A 16,862-nucleotide genomic window follows, 5' to 3' on the forward strand; every position below is an offset into this window, starting at 1 on the left:
TGGCCTGTGTTAGTCATCAATAGTGCCTCTTACAGGAACCCATTAGTGGAGACCACTGCTGGTGAAGGGTGAGTCACTGCAATGCACCTTCCAATGATTCCTCTCTTGTTAACTACTTTACTGACTGTCACAACCTTCAATGCATTTAACGTACTGTACGTCAAATGTATGTGGTCAGTAACAAGTGCTTTTGTTGTGTCAGTGTCACTTTCTTGTTCTCTTTGTGCGTGCTATGCTGATGATATCTCTCACCGTTACTCTTCTGAGTACCGCCATCCGTTAGCATGACGCCTGGTCCCTTGGCTTACAAGATAAGCTGCATGTTGTCATTACACACACACACACACACACACACACACACACACACACACACACACACACACACACAACCCCTTTTAGGATATTTTCTCTAGTGGGCAATCGACAATGCTCTCAGTGGATCTTCGACCATCCACAGACAAACCCTTGCAGGGAGGGCATACAGACAAAAAAAATCACCAACATTGATAAACATGCAGTGCAAAGTAATCACTCACTTTCGCTATTCCTGTCGGCAAGTTTTCTTTTCCCACACTTCTTCTGGGACCCCAGACATGGCCTGTCTGTCCCTAGTGGCTCCCTGTGAGAAAGTAAACACACATCAGAGCTGATGAGGACCTGACCCCTTCCACTGGACTGGTTTTCCATAACACAACGTACATCCAGGCCAGCAGACCATGTCACTTTAGCCCCATTGCTGCTGCTGCAGGCATGCAGCAGCCCATAATAAGAATATGAACTCGAATGGAACTCCATGGAGACAGGACAGCGATCACCTTTGTGACACTGTACCACGTGTGTTGCAGAAAGTCAGAATAACATGTTAAGGCTGATTATGATGGCTAGGAGAGAAAATATTGTTAAGGCTTAGTCTGTACGTTTGTGGGTGTAAAGAAAAGTCTGCGTGGGTATTTGGGTAAGTTCAAAGGACAAGTAGCTCTATAGTGTTAGTGTTGTACATTATGTGTGGGAATATGTGCGTGTGTGTGCATGCATGTCTGTGTGTGTGTGTCTGTGTGTGTGCATGTATGTGTGCGTGCGCATATTTGTCCATTTTCAAAGCAAGCTAATGCTATAATGAGTTCCAACATGCTGTGTAGAAGGTGATGTCACACATGACCTCTGGGTGGTTGTTAAAACATGCTCATTTCTCCTCTTCCCTCCTCCCCCCTCAATCGGCTATTTTCGGCAAAGATTGTTTGTGTAGGGGGAAGGAGGAGGGCCAACTACAGACCATGTCAATCACGTACATTATTGTCTTGAGTATAGAACAAATGAGAATATTATACCACACAGGAATGTTTCAAAGTTCAGGTAGTTGTTGGCAACCATTTTTTTTGTCTTTTTGGTAGTCTTAATAAAAAGTATTGCATCGTGACTACGAGCTGTGTGACCTCTTTTCTTTTCTGTTTAAGTTGTTGGCATTAGAGCAGAGCTGTTTTACATTTGTATCCTGTGTGCCCTATGAGTGAAAATCCTGTAACTGGAACTCTAATTAATTATTTCAATCATTAATTGTATGCTTTTCGGGACAAGAGTGTCAGCTACAACAGTGTGTGTGTGTGTGTGTGTGTGTGTGTGTGTGTGTGTGTGTGTGTGTGTGTGTGTGTGTGTGTGTGTGTGTGTGTGTGTGTGTGTGTGTGTGTGTGTGTTGGCCTGGCGTCTCCTCACTGTCTGTGGTATGGAGGCTATAGAGAGGGCCTCTCCAGTCTCGCTGACTGGAATTACACTTATGGCCATTTAACATGACTAGATGTATGAGGCAGAAATTGAGCTTTTCCATTACTGGCAGGCAACCCTGTCTCTCCATTCATCCTCTTACTTTGTACTCTGTATTGATCTACAGGAGCACTGTGTGTGCGCGCGTGTGCAGTTATATTAAGTTGTGTACTCAATTCTGCATTAACTTAAATAAAGTTTGATTACAGTATATCTTCACACATTCAGGTTCCTTCTTTATATATATATATATATATATATATATATATATATATAATTATTATTTTTTGCTTGGACAAATGAATACTCTGATTTGTCTGTCTGTCTGTCTGTCTGTCTGTAAAGACAATCTTCTGTGTAAACTCTTGTCTTTAATGTGTTCCAAGTTGTGTTAGTGGTATGAGACTATGTAGGGTTTGTATAAGTTGACCTAGAGTTTATGCAGACAGATTGGAGTTCATTATAATGGTGGTGAATTCTGATATTCATGTTCTGTACCACAAAGTCAGTAGTACTTACTGCCTGGCTGAAAGCATTATGACAGTTTTAGGTCATTTTACAATCCATGATGCACGCTTATAAATAAATGAGGGATTACGAGATAAGTGGAAGAGATGAAGCGGAAAGTCGCAAACAATTTTCTGCCAATTGCGGCTGTCAAGCGCACGCAAAATTCGTCTTTGGTTCCTCCGCTGGAAACGCATGCAGTATTATTTTTTCTGACCCATTTCCAACTTCAAAATGGCATTTTCCAAAGAGAACAGCCGTCTTTGAAATAGTTTTGTGTGAGACCAAGTGATAACCATTTCGATGTTGCCAAGTTTTATGCTAGCACCACACCCTGGGCCTCTGAGCAAAGAGAGGAGAAACCCCCCAAAAACCACAGCTGTGTCTGGGGAGTTCAGTGACGTGGGAGCTGGGATAGAGCCATGATGGAGGGAAGAACCATTTATATACACACTGGCTGGAAAGAAGGGGTATTTTCAGTTCACTATTGGACGTAGCTCTGGTCCATAGCCCAAATGCCCTTGCATGAAATGCAGACCAGCCTCTCGACACTTCTAAAATAAAAAGAACGTTTTCGCTACTCACCAATACAAAGACGGTTTTGGTCATTAGACAGACTACTTTCCTCAGTGGTGAGCCCCACCACACATATAAATGTGGCCAGTACAGAATTCATTCCATTTGTTGATCTGACCCCCCACGCCAAAGCGCCAGTGCTCGCCCAAGAGTCTGCCATTAACCAGGCGTATGCGTGCACGCGACCTCGTCGCTTCTCGCCCTCACATAGGATATAACCGTCTTACTGCCATACTGCTTATATCCTAAGCTTTTGGTGTGTGTCCACAAACTTTGTCCTACACAAACATTAAATTCCCATTGACAATGAATGGACAATTTTTCATTATAGTGTCTGAGCAAATAGACATAGTGTTTATTTTGCGTCATGATGATGTATGATGATATAAGAGCGCCCCTCACTTCACATGTGTGTGATTTTATATGCCTACTAGACCGATGGGAATGATGCAAGTTGGGATACTCCTGTTATCTGATGTACATGTTGTACCAGTTGTCAGCTGAGCTCCACGTGTGATGTCTTTTGCTACACGCCGCCACTTCTGTTCACTGTGTGGCTCCCTTCATCCAAGTGCACAAATCCCATACTTTCGGTGCCATTGCACACACTTACACTTATATTGGCGTAGTGGTACAAAAGTGACACAAAGGTCAGCCAATCAGATATATTGACGGCCGGGTCGGGTTGGCCAATCAGGGAAGCCTGCCCGAAACACAGAGATTCGGTGTGTCCTCCGTAGACTGGCAGACAGACGGATACAGATATCCCTGTTTATTTGGTTCCCAGAAACAGTTGGTTCAATCGATTTGCCATGCACCCGGCACTGCACACCTCCCAATCATAAGGCTGTTCGTTTGGGTGGCGCCTGAGTTTGTGATTTATATAATGGAGTGGACACACAGACAGACAGAGGTTTTGTTGATAGATAGATAGATAGACAGACAGACAGACAGACAGACAGACAGACAGACAGACAGACAGACAGACAGACAGACAGACATTATTGGTTCTGTATATATTAGGATAACATAATAGGATAACACAGATTTTCAGCCACAGACGCTTTCCAACGCTGCCGACGTCAGTGCGAGTGGAGAGCTGCCTTAATATTCTTAGCACACACACACACACACACACACACACACACACACACACACACACACACACACACACACACACACACACACACAGATGGACACATGCTCATACAGCAAAATAAGTGCGGTCACAAACATGCATGCAAAATAACAAACTGTGCCATGCAGGAATACTCATCACATCACTGGGATGAGGTGGGCTGTGGGAATGGAAACTATGGAGTTAGCCCACACATTCTGTCACACCAGGCGGTCAGTAGTGCGATGTAGCCTACAGAGAGACCCAGGGAAGTTTGGCATGCTTCAACTAATCACAGTCACTCACACACTAAAAATGTCTTTCTTTTCTTGTTTGTTATTAGGCTCTTCGGTCTTAAATAGACAATTTATTTTGCTCATGTATGCTGTGATCTCTTCAAAGCACTGTCTTCACCATTTGACAGGTGAGCACAGCCAAGTGTCATAATGTAATTGTGTTTTTATGTTTACTGTACAGAAGCTGTCCATGTTGGTACAAAGTAACACTTAAATGAAACGAAATGGGTACATTTGGGCGTCTGTATGGGTAGAAAATGGAGACATTAGTTAAGCCTGGAGCCATAATAAGAGAGATTTGCATCATCTCCATTCACTCCAATGGTCAATTTTTCTTTCTTTTACAGCAATGGCAGATCATGAAGCCAGCTCACAGTGACTGTACTGTACAGTAGCTCTTGCAGAGGCATATCTCATTTTGATCTATATGCATATGAAATTAGGAATGTTCTCCCTACTGTATGAACTGTAGGTGTGTCGCATGCTTGTGCAGTGCAGTACTATGCCCATAGTTGCATGAATGTGTCTGAGCTCTTTCCACCTGGCGTCCCTAGTTTGGGCATTTCATTACAGATGAAAGATGTCCTAAAATAAAATGATTCTCTGAAAATCTGCAGTAATAGCAAACATAGCTCATATACTGTACCAGCTCACGTCACAAGATGTAGATCAGCTATTTTCGCTATTTTCGCGAAGTATAGCGATTAAATGTTTGAAGTTTTCTAATGAAGTTCATGTGCAAGAAATAGCATCAGGCTTGGACCTGTAGTCAATGAAGCAACCAACTATAAACAGATGATAATGAGAAGAATGGGTGGTGAGAATGAGGCATTGTGTTCATATCTAAGCTACTACCAACTCATAGACACTGTTCGCACACTGTATTAACTGGTTTTATTGACAAAATAACACAATCACAACATGTCCCGTTGCGATGCGTTGTGACCTTGTACATCTATTTTTATAATAGCCAAAGTATACAGGGCTTAAAGGGGAATACCAATATTAATTTTCACCAATACTCTTTGGCCTGCAGAGTACACCTTCGTGATGTCACTGATCACATGATCCCAAGTTCTAGACCTCCAGTTCTAGCCTAAACAGAAGGGGGGGGGGGGTTATTTCCACATATAGTTCCATGTTGAGTGGTATTCCCCTTTGAGTGGTTAATGCATCAGATATTTTGTGTAGTAACGACATATTAACGTATTACTATTTCCTTTTTTGTTTTTGCTTTCCTACTTTTCCTCTGTCGTCCCGGGTAGTTTGAGGACTAGTGTAACATGCTGGATGGATCCAATGAAGCCATTTAGAGGGTCCTATTGCAAGGAAAGGCTGTGCTGCCAAGCCCAGAGTTGAGTCACGGTGCATCACACAGCTAACATTACTTACTGTCTGCGAGAGATTTATTCTGAATCTCATCGATTACAGCACGCCCAGGAAAACCACAAAGTGGAAAACAGTGAATAGGATCAGTTACTATACAATGAAAACTTCACTCAAGCCAAACAGACCTATTCTGTGCATATTGATACATTGTCATTGAGAGGTGCTTCAAAATATGTCCATTTTACATGTTTGTAACCAGCTCTTCTTCTTCTTCTTCTTCATTTCTCGGGAATCTTTGCTCCAGTACTCCATTCCCTCAAATCACCCCCATTACTTTTTCTCCACCAACTCAGGCACTCTGGGTCCAGTTACTGTTGAGGTAACATTTTCCATGTGGGCTCTAAGGAGTTGGAAGATGGATGATATGGTCCATACACTACACTACCCACTTCAACATAATACTCCCTGCAAACAGTAGAATACATCAGTCACCTCGTTGAAAAAATGCAGCAGGGTGCCCTTGCAATGAGAGAGACCAGACTGGCCAAATGTCACACGTTTGACTCCAGCAACAACTTGTCTTAGTGTCCTTGAGCAAGACAGAGAACCCCTGGCTGTGCACTCATTGTAGTAGGTCCCTCTAGGTCAGCTGACTGCCTGGAATGTTAAGTATAAAAAGATTACAGTTACAACGAGCAAACAGGCTGACAACCAGCCTGACGGAGGAGGTGAAGTGTCAAAAGTCAGACAGGGACATACATTGGAGGGCCACATGCCTCAGCCCTGACCTTTAACCCGGAAATACAAGGGGACAGTGTTCTACTGTTCCCCCAGCAGCACACCCACTGCATGAGCCGTGTCTGGAAACAGTGGCGAAGACACACTCTGACTCATTGGTGGGAGTGGGACACAAAAATGGTGTTAGGCTACTGTATGGCACTGAGGGACACTCACATGGGCATATCTGCATGCAAGCACAGATTAATACATGCTTTTTTGATGATATATGATATATTTTTGGGCTTTTTCTGCCTTTATTGGATAGTGTACACTACAGTATGGTGACAGGAAACGGGGAGAGAGATGGGGGGTAACACGCGGCAAAGGCACTCTCTCATTCTATCTGTCACGCATGCACACACCTGCAAATCCCGCCCTGAGCATCGATTGACCTCCAACTTCCTCCCCGACATCCTCTGCCGACGCCCCATCTCTCTCCAATGAGCTTCTATGGCCCAAAATGAGATCCTGATGTTCCATGTACCCTCCACACCCCCACCTCCACTCCCTGTGGGCCACCAGTAAAAGCCCCTCCCCTCCTCCTCCCGCTCCCCTTGGCTATGGCTAGAGAACTCTAACCAAGGCTGTTAAACAGTCTGGTACTCCTCCCCTCCCCAGCTGCTGCTGAGCAACGTTGACGAGAGGCAGCTGTTGCTGCGGCGGTGATGGGGCCATGGTAACGAAAAGAGTACTCAAATGTTTTACTTAAGTAAAAGTATCAATACCGCAATGTAGAAGTAAAAGCCCGGAATTCAAAATGTACTTGAGTACAGAGTATGAGGAGTGAGCAGGCCGCGTCTTATCACCGGACAGGGGGAGTTCCCCCCGGGAGGACGTAGAGCGTGGAAGGAACACGCTATTCCAACCATTTCCATCGGGCGCCCCGGCTGATCAGGGGAGGCAGTATAGAGATCAGGAATACAGCTACCCTATACCCTATAGGACACGGGGAGAACATGCAAACTCCACACAGAAAGGCCCTTTCTCCAACAACACCTAGGGTATGGGCATCGATGAGGCTGATGACTGCTGGAAGGGATCAAGAGTAGAACCAGAGGGCCTCAAAGGTAGAAAGGTGAGGACATTTGGCCTATAGGACTGAAGGAGCAGGGACGGGGTGGATTAGGTTGTCTGTAAGAAAGAGAAGAGTTGAATCTGCGGCCAACGAGATCATCTGGAGGAAGACAGGAACGGGGCGCCTTGCTACAGAGCACAGGGAGATAATTAGGACAGCTGGTATCACGTAACTCTAAAAAAAACTGCTCCTCTGCAAAGTCTGACTATGCAGAGGAAACTCTGAATGGGTATTAATTATTAAAGCACTCCAATCACACATGTGCACATGACATGCGTGCATGCACGTGCGCACGCACATACAGTGTTGTGGACATACGCACATACATGCACACACACACACACACAAACACTGAACCGTCACACAATATAAATATGCACACGCTGTAGTGTAGACTTTTATTAACTGATGTGGCCTAGAGCATATTTCCCCCTCTCTCTGTCCTTTTGAACCGGTACTAGAGAGCTGTGCGCGCGCACGTGTGCGTGTGCATATGTGTGCGTGTGTGTGTGTGTGTGTGTGTGTGTGTGTGTGTGTGTGTGTGTGTGTGTGTGTGTGTGTGGTGGGAAGTATCTGTGCCTCAGTGTGACCTTGTTGTCCTTGTTTGTCTATATATGACACTGTATTTCTGGCATCTGTTACTTTCAGCAGGAGCTCAGACCCAGGGGCTTTATCCTTAAGACACGTGAGTGTATGTGCGTGCGTCCATGCGTGCGTGCGTGCGACGTGATGAGTGACACTCCCTGCTCCATTCTATCAGTAGGTGTCAACCACAGCTGGCTCCTGATGGCTATACCATCGTGCTCCTCCTTATCCTTCCATCCTGCTCTCGTCCATCTCTCTGTCAGCTCGTTGCTACTGGGAGGCCAGCTTGCACTCCATCACCCGTTTTCTTCAGCCTTGGCTTAAAGGGATAACATGACATTTAAAGTTGGTCCTTACAGGGTTTTTTTTTTTCATCTGCAGTTATTTTTCTTTCCCTGCACGTCGAAAGATAAGCCTTCCACACCTGTCACTCGGTTTCGCTATAATGCCTTGTAAGCACTGCTAGTGGTCCACGTTGAACCCCAACTTGTCGTTGCAGATACAGTAGCTGTGTCCCTTAATTGGTGACAATGTTAATGAGGCTATCAGCACTAAGGGGCTATTCTAGGAGAGCTGAAGATCACCCATTTCCCATAACCCATGCATACATTTTGTCCAAGTAGTAGCCTACACATATAAACATCAAAACATAGATGCCTGGCCGCTGCAGTTCATTGGAGCGACCGGTATCGCAGGGAGGGCAGAAGTCAAGCGGAGGTGTGGTAGGCACGCTGCCACTCAAAGTGACTACTGGCCAATCACATTGCGTCTTTTCCGGGACATATCAATTCAATTCACAGGAGCTGTATTCGCATGAGAACGTCCCCATCTATGACGCACGTGTGCAAGCTTGCCTATGCTACACACTCACTCATTTGAGTGTGATGATTAGAAAGAATGTTCCCCACAATGTGACGGGAGCAGTGTTAAAAATAACTAGAAAGCAGTTCCTGTAGAAACTGCGTGGGCTCGCATAAAATGCAATGTAAAAGTTATTGCTGTCAAGTTTGAAATTTGGGGACCGAGTTTTTCTTTAAATGTAAAAAAAAATGTAGTTTTTTCTTTTTAAGTAAAAAAAGTAAAAAAGAAAATAAAAAAAGTTTAAGTTTTTTTTTTAAGTTTAAGTTTTTTTTTAATTTCTTTTAATTCTTTTAATTTTTTTATTTTTTTAAGTGAAAGTATGACGGAGTAATAAGAGCTCAAAAAAGTTAACTGTGAAAAATGGGACCTTTCTTCCATTGACTCTCATTATAAAGAATGTAAAAAAAAGTTAAAAAGTTAAAAAGTATAAAAAGTATAAAACTTTGTAAAAGTAAAAGCACACATCACTGCAAAGAGCTGAACAGTTTGAAGTTTTAACTAAAATTTCTAGCATAAAGTATGTGGAAGTAGTTAGGTGCCCAAAAAAAGGGTGGAATAAAGAAGCGGAAGAATAAATATAAACTGGCCATAGCTAGTGTGTGCTCGCTGTGGCGAGCCCACAAATAAGAAATAGTGGTGTATCTTCAAGTCAAGGTATCCCTGTACAATTTACAATTTACAATTTAGGCATTTAGCAGACGCTCTTAATCCAGAGCGACTTACATTTAAGCAAGAACAAAAGCATGGGAATACATCACATAAAAGTATTTATCATGAAACATGCGTAAGCTAAGTAAGTAACAGTGGAATATCTATATAATGAAACTATACATACACTATACATATAAACTATACATATTTACTACTATGCTATACATATGTACTATGGCGTGCTATGACTAAATACAATACAATTATAGTGCTGTCTACATAACATGCTATAAGTCTGTATAAAATGCTATCTAAGCCAACATAAATGCTATCTAAGGGGTTAGGGTAAGTGCTATGGGCCATGATGGAGTCTGAAAAGGTGGGTTTTCAGGCTACGGCGGAAGATTGGGAGTGATGCTGCAGTTCTGACTGCAATGTGTTACACTCAATAATATGTAGGGCAACATATCTGGGCAACATTCCCGTATGGGAATCAAAATTAGACACACACAACACATGCTCAGATTTCCTGTGATTGGAGAGGCATTATGTAACTAGTTCTATAATGTTGAGGCAACTCCTTGTTGTTCCTCAGGTCTCCTAGAATTCCTCTAATTGGAGGAAGTTATGCATGGCTCCTCCCCTAATTGAGCGGTGGAACTTGGAGGTTATTTATACCTTGTGAGCAGACCAAAGTACACACACGTACATACAGTACAGGCAAAAACATACACATGGGATGCTCCCACACGCACGCACGCACACACGAACACACACACGCACGCATGTGCACACACACACACACACACACACACACACACACACACACACACACACACACACAGACACACACAAGCGTGCGCATGCACGCACACACACACACACACACACACACACACACACACACACACACACACACACACACACACACACACACACAGACCCACAATGTCATGTGATGCACCTTGTGATTGCTGATGTTGTTACAGGAGACATTCCTGCATCATTTGGACAGGGATCTGAGGTGTGCGTGCGTGCGTGCGTGCGTGCGTGCGTGCGTGCGTGTTTAAAGAGAGAGAGAGAGAGAGAGAGAGAGAGAGAGAGAGAGAGCAAGCAACAATTAAACAAAAGACTATTTATAACTCTCACAAATAAATTGCATTAAACAGTGCTGCCAGGCAGGTCTTTGTGCAACCACTCCGTCATTTAGATAATGCTACTTGCATTATGCTACTTTAAATCAAAGTCACAGCACATCATCCATCAGTGGGTCTTGCTCTCGCTCATCAACATGGTAACCCTACACCCTTAGCCCCGCAACCACACCAACCCTCTTAAGATTTAGTTTTTCTCTTCCAGCCCCTCTCACTGGCCCCATCAACAGATCCCTGGAACTATATATTGACTATTATTGAATTGACTTGGAGCAAATAGTCCCATCATCCCGAGTCCCCCCCCCCCCCCCCCACACACACACACACACACAAGTTCTGAACATGTAAATGTAGGCTAATTGCAGAGGTCTTGCAGAGGTTTTGACATGCATGCATGAAGGGGAAAGAGTTGGGCTCTTGAGACTATAGATTTCTATCACTTTCAATTAGCACAATATGGAAGCGTAGCCTAGATAGAGCTGTACGATTTCATGTACACGGTATATGTCTCGATGGGATAATTTTCCATCAGCTTCAATTAACACAACCGTGTGTGTGTGTGTGTGTGTGTGTGTGTGTGTGTGTGTGTGTGTGTGTGTGTGTGTGTGCGTGCAAGTGTGTGCATGACTGTGTATCTTTCTGTCTGTGTATGCTTAATTGCTTTTTGCTTTGGCAAGATTTACAGTGTAATTGTATGCATGTGTGGATGGCGTATGCCATTGTGTGTTCACACTTCACACATTTGCTGCTGTGTCTCCTAGTCCTTGTGCTTTTGAGTGTGTGTACACTTTCTAGCTAGTGCCGTGGACAGATATCTTTGTCACAGACTTGTCACTTTAAATCAACAAAGAACAGAAGAAATTATAGAAAGGTGTCTGTGTGGGTTTCAACCATCTGCCATCTATCTGCCTATCTGCTTAAGTGTCACATTCATGAACTCACTCATTATTTACAGTAGCCTATAGATGTGCTGTACTGGAATGCCTGATCTCCATAGAAACAGATTGAGTTCACTGACATAATTATGTGATCAGACAGTAATAGTTTGACAGGAAAGGGGGAGAGAGATGGGGGGGGAAACACGCAGCAAAGGTTGTAGGGATCGGGACTCGAACCTGCAACACACTGTCAGTCTGCATTATCAGCCTAGGTGCCTGGACCGCTCGGCCAGCCCAGGCCTAGTATTATAGTCTTAGTCAACAAAACTAACACTCTATAGAGCACCGAAGTCCTGACGTCACTGTCAGTATAGAGGGCGTCAGTCCCCAGGTTCGTGTACTTTTTATTTGCATTGTAATCTCCATAGGGGGATTTTAGATCGCCTCATATAAGAACTGTGTTTGAAAAATAAACCGATCACCCCGGCCTTTTCACTCATATGGATATGAAGCATCGACTGAAGGTGGAAATGTACAAATATACCCAAAGAGTAACAAAATAAGCGTTATAAATAAGTCAAACAACCCAGAGACTACATTTCCGGGTAGGCGGGTGGCTGCATCTGCCCGTCGCACAACAGAAACTGAATGTTAATTATTATTATTTTTTTGTTGATATTTAATGTTTCGTGGTTAGTACGAGTCGAGTCACCACCAGCTGAGCTTACGTCAACGAGGAATCTCAGGAACGCAATGTGTTGACAGCTGGGCATGACGTATATTAGCAGCGACATTGCCTTCATAGCCACTCCCCAGTCCCCTGACAGAAAGGCCGGGGTGTTAAATAATGTGAAAAGCAAATAATTAAAAAAACGCAAATGTATAGGCCTATGTAAGAGCAGTAAGACACCATGAGGGCGAGAAGCGACCTCGGGCGATCAAGATGGAATGTCAGAACAGGTCAGGTTCTGGAGATCTAAGGGTGGCAGCAGGGGCAGTGTATTGAATGTACAGGGTTTGATGAGTGCCCAGGTAGGGCCGGGTCTTAATTTTCGGGCTGAGAACTCTAGTTTGAACACTAGTTCTGGCCAGACGACGGCGCCGCTCGTCGGCAGTGTCCTTGGTGAGAGTGTGGAGGTCTGCGGCTGTTACGAAGGCTCTCCACGTTGGGACCGACCTCGAGATTACATTACCTGAATACCCATACATGGGCAGATCGACACTGACATCATCATTTGGATCATCAGGTATAAATAACGAGACACTCTGACAGTATCTGGATCTCCTTATATGGGGATAATGACACATCACTCTGACAGCAGACTGAACAGCATAAAAGAAAGCTGTTTCAACCCTCATATGCCAACCAACACACACGGTATCTCCAACGATCTCAAATACTCAGAATCTACAGGACCCAAGCAAGACACAGGATACAGGATACAGCACATAGGACACGGGACTCAAGACACCAGGGGCTGTTGTCACGTGATGTCACGATGACCTAGGGGCTTGCCTGGGGTGACCCGGGTGAGTGACGGGGAGAGTGAAAACTGCAAACCTGCAAACTTTCATATAACTGCGACAACAAGCACAGGCCAGACTCAGAAACTCAGACTGTGAAAGGCTCAAAATCAAATGTCTTTCACTCATTAAAAGACCTGTACATCATTGTTTGTAGTGTATGGCCTATAGTAGGTGGGGCTGGGCTGATTGTGTCATTTAAAGTGAGTGAAATTAATATTTATTATATAATATTTATTTAATAACTTTATAACATGTGCGATGCGTAATAGGCATATTAATTCTGGTGTTATCTGACAGGCCCAGGCCTACCTAAAATGAAACGAGTCTGAGACTGTCACTCGAAAGTCGAAACTTGCTCCCGCCCCGGTCTGTGGATGGGAACTCCCTCTATTTCCCCCATTCCTAGCGGTACTGATTGACTCTGTTACGTCGAGATTGGTGACCTATCAAATTCCATGACCACAGAGCGTCGCTGTTTCAATATTTTGATTCGATGTCGACGTCAACGAGCCACGTCTGTTTTAACCAGGTCCGACCAACCCCAGACATTGCCTTGCTGTGTGCACAAACGTGGGGGTTGTACAGTATGGCCAGTAGGTCACGTGAAGGGGGATTTCGGTTCATGTTTTTTAATTCATTTACGGCTGTCCAAGACTGTATATCTCGTTGTTTTTGGTCGAAATTGGAAAAACAGTGACCTCTGGAGTCCCACAAATCGACAGGTCACCAATATCGGTGGAGCACCGTTCAACGGGCTGTCAACCCCGACACTCGACCACCCCACCTCCACACACACACACACACACACACACACACACACAGCCAAGCCTGCACCGGAGACGGTGCTCCTTTATTATACAGCGAACGTTCGCTGCCGACTGTGCCGAGAGGAGAAGCCCAATAGAGGCTGCTCTACAATCCGCTGTACCGAAAAGCGGCTATTTCTCAGCTGATGTCTGCAGGGGAGTGCACGTCGTGACTGACTTTGGGAGCCGCTGAGAAAAAGGTAATGATGAGTGCGTTTGATTTTCGCTGTTGGAAACTTTGCCTTGTTTGTTTACCGACCTGGCCGCGTTTTACCCCTGAGGACTGAGGAAGACTATGTGGAGTTTTACACACACACACACACACACACACACACACACACACACACACACACACACACACACACACACACACACACACACACACACACACACACACACACACACACACACACACACACACACACACACACACACACACACACACACACTACACACTAAGCCCCGTTTTAATTAACTAGGTATATATTGTTTAATAAACAAGTTCGTGTTTGTTAAACCGCTTTACTGTTTATGTTATCTTGACAGTTTAAAGCGTGCCGGATCCGGACTTCATCTGCCGGATCTTAATTTACACTGGTTCGCCTCCTGCTGTGGTTTAAAGGGAAGTTTGTTTGTAGATCGGTCGCACTGATTGTAGCGGATCATTGGGCGGCCAATCTGAGGGCTTGGCCTGGAATGGGCTGGGCTGGACAGGGACTGGACTGCAGTCTGCACTGCACAACACACACACACACACACACACACACACACACACACACACACACACACACACACACACACACACACACACACACACACACACACACACACACACACACACACACACACACACACAGGCTACCAACCTGCATGCAATGTCAGAAAAGGCTGCTGTCATTTTAAAAAGTGTGTGTGTGATATATTACTGACGTCGGCAGCGTTGGAAAGCGTCTGTGGCCGAAAGTGGCTCCGTGTTTCGGAACCCCACTTATTGTGACAGTGACTGTGAGTTTATCTGTGCTGTGCATTGATTGCTTTGCCTGCCTGTTGTTGTGCGGTGCGTGCGTGCGTGTGGTGATATCCTGTCAGATCCTGTGAGGCGGGGGTCAGTCACAGGGTCTCCCCTCTGGAATTCTCCTAGAATAGAACACACACACACACACACACACACACACACACACACACACACACACACACACACACACACACACACACACACACACACACAGGGTTAGGCCCACAGAATTACTTTTGTTTAATAAAATACTTGTAAAGCAGGCTAGCGTTGTATCCCCAAAGCTTATTTCATGTATCCATTATAGTTTAAATGTCATTTTTTTCCAGGATCTGTATACTGTATACATTTCTTGTTTTTGGGTATTGACATTGGGATTTTCAATCTTGAAAGTAAAATTGAGCTCCACTCACATGATCTATTCTAGTCCCTTCGTTTTGATCATTTCACTCATCTAATGTCTATTCTATTATCATTAGTATTAGATGTTGATCTGTGAATCTGTACGAGGCCGATGTTGCAGCACATCTCTGGGTCAAACTCCCGATTCCAGCCTGAACAAACTCAAAGATAATTGTAGCTCATCTCGTTTCAATTTATTTATAAATCGGTTAACTGAGTTAGGCTATGTCTATTCAGCACTCCAGAGGAGAAAACTCACCCGCCCCACAGTGAGGTCAGTGTGTGTGTGTGTGTGTCTGTGTGTATACACAGTGTATAGTTAGTGTCAGAACGCCACCCCTGAAGCTGTTGGGTCAGTGCTTTTCTTCAGCAGGACAGACATTTGAGGTCATGGTGTGGGATTGAACCTAGGACCTTTTGGCTGAGGGACAAACTGTCTGACAACTGAACTAGGTCACCCTCTTCCCTGTATCCCTTTGACAGAAAATGTGGCAGCGAGAGGATATGACTTTGAACGAAGAAGGCTGTGATCTGGAAAATAACCTATAATATTGTGAGTGCATTGTATACTTAAAATGCCCCTGTAGCTCTTCCTCTTTCCTGATGGGTTCCGGATGCTCTCTGGTTGTAAAGTGTGTGTGTGTGGCTGTGTGCGTGACGTGACGTGTGCGTGCGCGTCTCAGAGAGTGGAGAGAGAGATCCTGCAAAGCCGTAACTCGAGCCTGGCTGGACACAGTGACGCTTGGACAGCCACAAAGACCACTCTGGCTGAGCTGTGGGGAATGTGTGTGTGTGTGTGTGTGTGTGTGTGTGTGTGTGTGTGTTTCATGCATCTGTGTGTTCATAATTAATCACACACACATTCTCAATCGCTCATACACTCGCAGACGGACAGATACACACAGACACGCATTGTGCTCATTTTAATTGCATGTGTGCTTGTTTTTATTCTGCCAATGTTGCAAAACAAGACACTAGTGACTAGACTATATCATCAAAGTGGGCGTGACCCACAGCAACTGAGGGATTAGTAGTTTACACTTATATGAAGAGACAGTGGCAGACTCGGCTATCTTTCTTTCTCTAGGGTGACGTGTGCGTGAGAGAGACAGCGGTGTTGTGTACTGTTGTCTTTATGTTATTATAGAGCTGTCATTCATGCGTGATTATAGGGCTGTGCAATTAACCGAAAATATATGGAAACCTATATTCAGAACCTCTATACCGAGTACCAACATAGCTCATGAATCATGATTGATTAACCCATTTAGGCCTGACCTCGAAATTTAAAAAAGATTCTTCTAAATCCTCCTGTTTTCTGAAATAAATATTTTCACGATAAAAAAAAAAATAGCAGACCTACAAGCTCATAGCGCGCCACTCGGTGCTTGTAGATCTGCTATTTTTCAATAGCTAAATTATAACGGGTTTAAAACACCAAAAGGGGTTCCCGCCCAAAATGGGTATGGAGAAGCATCGTTTTTGAGATTTGTGAATAGTAAAAAAGTATTATTGTCTTTTTTAAATCTAACTAAATCGATTAGT

At 44.3% G+C, this 16,862-nt stretch overlaps 1 protein-coding gene across 3 annotated transcripts in view; it reads left to right on the forward strand.

The window, feature by feature from the left end:
* Positions 1–16,862, forward strand: part of ppp2r3a (protein phosphatase 2, regulatory subunit B'', alpha) — a 137,973-nt gene that overhangs the window by 17,300 nt on the left and 103,811 nt on the right. Inside the window, exon 1 of one of the 3 annotated variants that reach the window (XM_083792354.1) lies at positions 13,924–14,100. The exons of 1 other annotated variant lie outside the window; for it this stretch is intronic. The gene's annotated coding sequence lies outside the window, so the exon portion shown is untranslated. Of the gene's footprint in view, positions 1–13,923; positions 14,101–14,824; positions 14,918–16,862 lie in introns of those variants that run through there. One more of the 3 variants, XM_083792356.1, reaches the window with a different exon arrangement.

Source organism: Protomyctophum parallelum (assembly GCF_964188405.1).
Source record: "Protomyctophum parallelum genome assembly, chromosome: 20".
In the NCBI taxonomy this organism is placed as follows: Eukaryota; Metazoa; Chordata; class Actinopteri; order Myctophiformes; family Myctophidae; genus Protomyctophum; species Protomyctophum parallelum.